Here is a 6,426-nt window from a genome sequence, read left to right as displayed (position 1 = left end):
TCCTGGGCTATGTACAGAAATTTAAAAAGCCTGAGGTGGAAGCAATCTAAGTTATGCAGTTTGCTGTAGGCAGCATAAACAGATCACACATTTGCCCTTTAGTGGGGGAGCAAATCTTAGACTGGGTTCTGCCATTTTTAAACCAGTCTGTGTACTGAACTTCTGTTATGGGTATAGACTGGTTTCTGATACCTGTACTGGTAAAAATGTAATGTCTGGCCCAAAAGTCTTAAGTCTCATTTAAAGTGTGTCTTGTTCTTAAGATCTAAATCTCAGGAGACTGAAACTCCTAAAGGCCTGAGGCATCCCTGAAAATGTGATTTAGGCAGGTAAGTGACTTTTGGAGCCTTTGACAATTTTACTGCAGATCTTTTATATCTCCCTTTTCATGCTGTAGGTAGGGGCTCAGAAGTATCATATCAACCTGTATATTCATGCCCAGAACACTGGGCCACCTACATACCAGCACCAGAGTTAGTTCCCACCCTAGTATTGTAATGTTCCAGCTGAGCTTCTGGCCTTAAGGGTTTAAAATGTGATCCCCCACCTTGATATTGCTTTGGACCAGTTTTTCCAGTTTGGGGGAAACTTGGTCTATTCATAGATAAATTAGCATTCAAATAATTTATTGTTAAGAGCTGTAAATGTCAGGATTCTCTGCCTGAGTGAGACAGAATCAGAGATTGTTTAATACTGCCTTTTAATCACACATGCTGAGGCATCAATGAAGGAGCAACACACTCCCAAGCGCTGTCCCTTCCATTCAACTTCAAAGCAGGCTCCTTGTGAGCCTGTGATTTGTATTTTGCTGAGTGAAAGCTCCTCCTTTTGTACTGCAGCCCTTTTTTTGAACAGTTTATTTTCACAGGGCTGTTAACTGAAACTCAAACCCTTTTGTGGAGGGCGAGATAGTGCCAGGCATTTTTGTGCAAGATAAGGGATTGAATAGCCTCGCTGCAGATGTAGCTCCATTTTAGCTGTCTAAAGAGCCCATTATGTACAGGCGGGTTCTGGTTAGGATTTATACTACCTTTGACTAATTAATCAAATGTGAGATACTGGGAAGCAGAGACATCCAAAATACACAAGTGTCGTTATCAAAGGTTTTAACCTGGATTAATCCCTGGTCTGTTGTTTACTTGATAATGGGCGCATGAGGGAGGGAAGCAATTTTTAACTCGCAGCAAAGGGTCATTAAAGGCCTTTTCAATTTTGAAAGTTGTAATGAAAGTTTGCACATGTATATTTATAAATGAATTCAGCAGAGCCGTCTCCAGAAGCAACTCTGCAGTACCTGCTTAATTTTTTTCTTTTTCATTACAAAGCAACAAATTGTGAGTTACTTCAGAAATGCAACATTGGGTAGGTTTGATTTTTACCTCTAATTTGCTCATATTAATTGGTCTCTTCCTCTGTGCTGTGTATAATAATCCAGCAGTTAGCAGCCTTCCACATGCGGGGTGGAATGACCCAACCTGGGTCAGAGACAAGTGGGTGCAAGGATCCACTTCTCTCCACTGTAGTACAGGAGAAACATCTGCCCCTGAACACTGCCAAAACCTTCAAATGCCCCTGAAGCCTTATGTCCACAGTCTGGATCCAGTGGGTCCACAGGCAATAGTTTGCCAAACCCTGCAGTAGTCTGCTAAACTGAGATGAAGAGTGACTTATGAATGATACTTATGCTTATGAAATAGGAGAATAAGAAATAAGGAAATGTGATGTGATACTTCAGTCTACTTCTATCTGACAGCAGATGTTTACTGATCTTTTTGCTCCTTCCTGGAGATCCCTTACCTAGGTGGCAAGAGGTATGGGTCCCCCAACAACCAATTTACATGTCCTTCATTTTCACTAGAGGTGCACCAATACATTGGTCCAATATCAGATCAGTACCAATATAAAGAAAATCGAGTGCATCAGAAATTGGCCTGATGTGTCTGATACTTTGGCTGATAAATGCTCATGCAAGTGCACAGCTGCACATAGGCAGTGAGGAGCACAGCCTGGCAGCTTGGAGAGCTGTGTTCAGCTGATAAGTCTGTTGTGATGGACGGGGTGGGGGGAGATCAACACCCCCCCTCCCCCGTGGTGAGGGAGGGAGTGGGGCTGGGGCAGGTGCTGCCCAGCTGGGGCAGGACACGGGATGGAGCCGCGGCTCGTCTGGAGGGGGCGGGCGGCTCCCACTGCTGCGTGGACCCCAGGAGGGCATGGGGTGGGACGTGTGCCACCAGATCCCTATGGGGGGCTGCAGCTGCAAGCTGGGACCAAGGCAGCACCAGGCTCTTCCTGGCACGTTTAGGGGGGAGGGGGGGCTGTGCTCAGGGCAGGCGGTGGCGGCACTGAAAGGGAGGCTATGGGGGGGCTATGGCAAACTTTGGGGTGGCTTCAGCCCTCCCCATAGCCCCCCTCTGTGTTGCCGCTACCTGCCCTGAGTGCAGCCTGGCCCGGCCCAGCCCCCACTGGGAAAAGCGTGGTGCTGCCTGCAGCTGCAGCCTGCCCTGCCCCGCCACATGCAGATTGAGGGTACGTGAGTGCCCCCACTATGCCCTCCTGGGGTGCACATGGGGGTGGGAGCCACACCCTCCCTCCTGCCTGCACCCCCTGGGTATGCTGCGGCTCTGTCCTGCACCCTGCCCCAGCTAGGCAGACTTACCAGCTGGACGCAGCTGTATTGGAAATCGGATCAGTATCGGTCGATATGCCTTAAAAATCGGTTATTGGTATCGGCCCCAAAAATCTCTGTTGCTGCACCCCTAATTTTCACTAGTGTCTTTATGCAGAAGGGTTTCACATGCTCCCCTTGCATTGACTGCCAGAGAGTAGGATTGGCCACTTCAGAGCAAAATATGGCCTACTGTAGCACCTTCAGGAGAACAAACATCTGGGTGTCTTTAACCCCAGTCTAGACATTTAACCTTTAATCTTAACCTCAGTCTAGACATTTTTAAATCTGCAGGTCCAGATGCCCTCCACCCAAGGGTGTTGAGGGAGCTGGCAGGGGTCATCGTGGTGCCCTTGGCCCGACTATATGAGTATTTGTGGTCATCTGTCCAGGTGCTGGCAGATTGGAAACTGGCTAATGGGTCCTCCTTCCTCCCTTTCTTGAAAATTGGGGCCACAAGTAACTCTAGGCCTGTAAGCCTTACCTCGGTGCTGAGGAAGATCTTGGAGAGAATCTTGAAGGAGCACATCAGTGGGGGGCCAGCAGGAGAGATCATGCTCAAGGGTAGTCGGCATGGGTTCATCAAAGGCAGGTCCTGCCTGACCAACCTGATTGCCTTTTATGACCAAGTAACTAAATCCTTGGATGATGGTGTCACCGTGGATGTACTCCTTCTAGACTTTAAGGCCTTTGACACTGTCTGTCACCCCACCCTCATCAGTAAATTAAGCGAGTGTGGCATTGATGCCTACACAGTTGGATAGGTAAAAAATTGGCTGATGGGGTGCACCCAGAGAGTAGTGGTGGACGGGTTGTACTCAACCTGGCGAGATGTGAGCAGTGGGGTACCCCAGGGCTCAGTCATCGGGCCCGCACTGTTAACATCTTCATCAGTGACTTGGATGAGGGGGTGGAAAGCATGCTGTCCAAGTTTGCTGATGACACTAAGGTGTGGGGCGAGGTGGACACACTTGAAGGGAGAGAGAGGCTGCAAATAGATTTAGAGAAACTACAAAAGTGGGCAGATGAGAATAGGATGGGGTTCAACATAGATAAATGCAGGGTGCTGCACCTTGGGAGAAGGAATCCACATCCAACATACAGGTTGGGGAGCTCCCTCTTGAAAGCACAGAGAAAGAAAGGGATCTTGGAGTCGTTATTGACTCCAAGATGAACATGAGCCTCCAATGCCAGACCTCAGCCAGCAAGGCCAGCCTTGTCATGCATCCAAAGACGCATCTCAAGCTGGTCTAGAGAGGTGATACTCCCCCTCTACGCGACATTGGTCAGGCTGCAGTTGGAATACTGTGCCCAGTTCTGGGCACCGCACTTCAAAAGGGATGTGGCGAGCCTGGAGACGGTTCAGAGGAGGGCCCCCCGCTTGGTGAGAGGGCAGCAGGACAGGCCCTATGAGGAGAGACTGAGGAACCTGAACCTGTTCAGCCTCAGCAACAGGCGGCTGAGGGGGGACCTGGTGGCTGCCTACAAACTTGTCAGGGTAGATCAACAGCAAATAGGTAGAGCCCTTTTCTCCCCAGCACCACCTGGGGTGACGAGGAACAGTGGTAATAAGCTGATGGAGAATAGGTTTAGGTTAGAGATCAGAAGGCAATATTTTACAGTTAGGTGGCCAAAATCTGGAACCAACTTCCCAGGGAAGTGGTCCTCACCTCTACCTTGGGCAAATTCAGGAGGAGGTTGGATGATCACTTGTCTGGGGTCTTGTGAACCCAGCATTCATTCCTGCCTCTGGCAGGGGGCCAGGCTAAATGATCTGTTCAGGTCCCTCCTGACCCTAACTACTATGAAACTATGATCCACCTTTTGTATTTTATTCATAAAGGATAACTGATCAGCAGTCGCCTGTGACTAAATCATTTGTGAGCATTTTGTTGTCAACAGCGGAAGCTCAGTTAAAACTGCCGCCCAAAGACTGTTTGTTTCTGGTTTTGGCACTGAACAGGGAGGCTTAGGTTCTGCTTGCATTTCTGCTGCTGGACAAGGGTCGCTTTGCTACTCTGTGCTTCCGCCTCATCTGTAAAGCAAAATCACTGATGCTTATCTCCTCCTTAAAGTGCTTTCAGATCTGTCTTGAGAAGTTGCTACCATTGGCAGAGTGCCAGACATGCTGTGGGTTCCCATTAATCTAAACAAGTCACGCGTTGAACTTGCACTAGCCAAACCAGTGTAACTTGGTTAAATGGCAGGATTCTACCTGGCGTTAGTAGGTACCTGAAGTTGTAGGTACTGCATTGTGTAATACTGCCCATTACCTCTTGCTTGCTATTCTCATAACTGTATTAGCAAGGCTTTAAATTGTTGGGGGCTAACCTTTTTGGTTGGCATGCCACAAGGTAAGCCCCACGCATTCACCACGTGCCACTCCTATCCCCTTTCCCTATTTAATCTGCTCCTCTGCTCCCTGCCCTATCTGCTGCTGTGTTGCCTGCTTCCTCCCTGATCTATGGTGTGCCACACACAGGGGTTGCCTGTGGCACACATACCACAGGTTGGCGTTGGTCACCCCTGATTTAAATGTTTCAAGCCAGCAAAACTTCTTGGGTTACTCTTGTTAAACAAGAGGCCTCTTCCAATGCTTTTCTCCATGGCTGTTGCCATCCTCTGTTGTCCAGATGCAGTATCTCTTGCTAAATTCTTTTGTGCTAAGTAAAGGGGAAGACAAGTGCCTGCCTCGAATGAAGAGCATGTCTCATGGATGGAGAAAGCTTAAATTTGGTGAGTTGGGTGGGTGGAAGAGAACAAGTCTGAATGCAGATATGCTTCCAGATTAGAATCGTGGAAGGTTTTGTTGCTGGCTCTTTAATGCATTAAGAAAGTAAGAGAGATGAGCACTGGGAGAGGAAGGAATGTGTATCTGCTCTGAAAAAATCTACAGGACTGCAAGATAACCAGGTTGAATAGCTTTTCCAACTACCATTGCTGGGACACTTTCAAAATAAACAGCCTCAAGACAATGTCATCTACATTCTCCTAGTTCTTTCATTAGTGACCAGGGAGAACATTATTTTCTAACACCTAATTGTTGCCATTAGCCAAGTGGATCTGCTGAGCTGCTGCCTACCTTCATCCCCCTTTAAGGAAAACAAAGAGTTGACAGGTTTTCAGCAGTGTTGGAAGGCATCTTGGGAGGACTCTTTTGCAGTTCCAGAGGTAGTGGTTTTTATTTGAATGTCCTTTACCACCTTGGGAGCTGGACCTGCTCTCATATCCTATTGTCTTGTTTTGTTTTTTCCCCTTGCTCTTGTGCCTTTGCCATGTTGTTGGGTTTTTTTAAAGAATTTTTAATTGTGTTATGCATGTAAAGGCTCCATGCACTGCTGGTATATCCAGAGCGAGTAAGGATGAGTGGAACGAGCAGTGGAATAAGATAGGCAATTATACCATTTTAAAAGCATGGGGGACTCGCAAGTCAGCAGATCTGCTTCTATTGGCTGTTTCACCTAGCCCTCTTAACCTTGCATTTACTCCAGGACAGGAGTGAACAAACAAGCCAATTACAGTGATTTCAACTGATTGTGTGGTGTGAATCTTGGGTCCTGTTGACCATCCCCCTGCATTCCATGCAGTTACAAAATATTTCTTGTTAGAGACTAACCCATTGGAACAATTACAGGGAAACATTAGTGAACTGCATATGATTCCCATTTACTTCGGTGAACTGATTGCCAAGAGTTTTCCATCTATTGACTCCTCTGTGAAATCCTATGAAATATGAACTTTCATTTCTACCCAGGAGAACT

This window comes from Gavialis gangeticus, unplaced genomic scaffold (assembly GCF_001723915.1).
Source record: "Gavialis gangeticus isolate Ggan-Ray unplaced genomic scaffold, GavGan_comp1, whole genome shotgun sequence".
NCBI lineage: Eukaryota > Metazoa > Chordata > Crocodylia > Gavialidae > Gavialis > Gavialis gangeticus.
The sequence above is the reverse complement of the archived record's forward strand: the minus strand, read 5'-3'. Positions refer to the sequence as shown.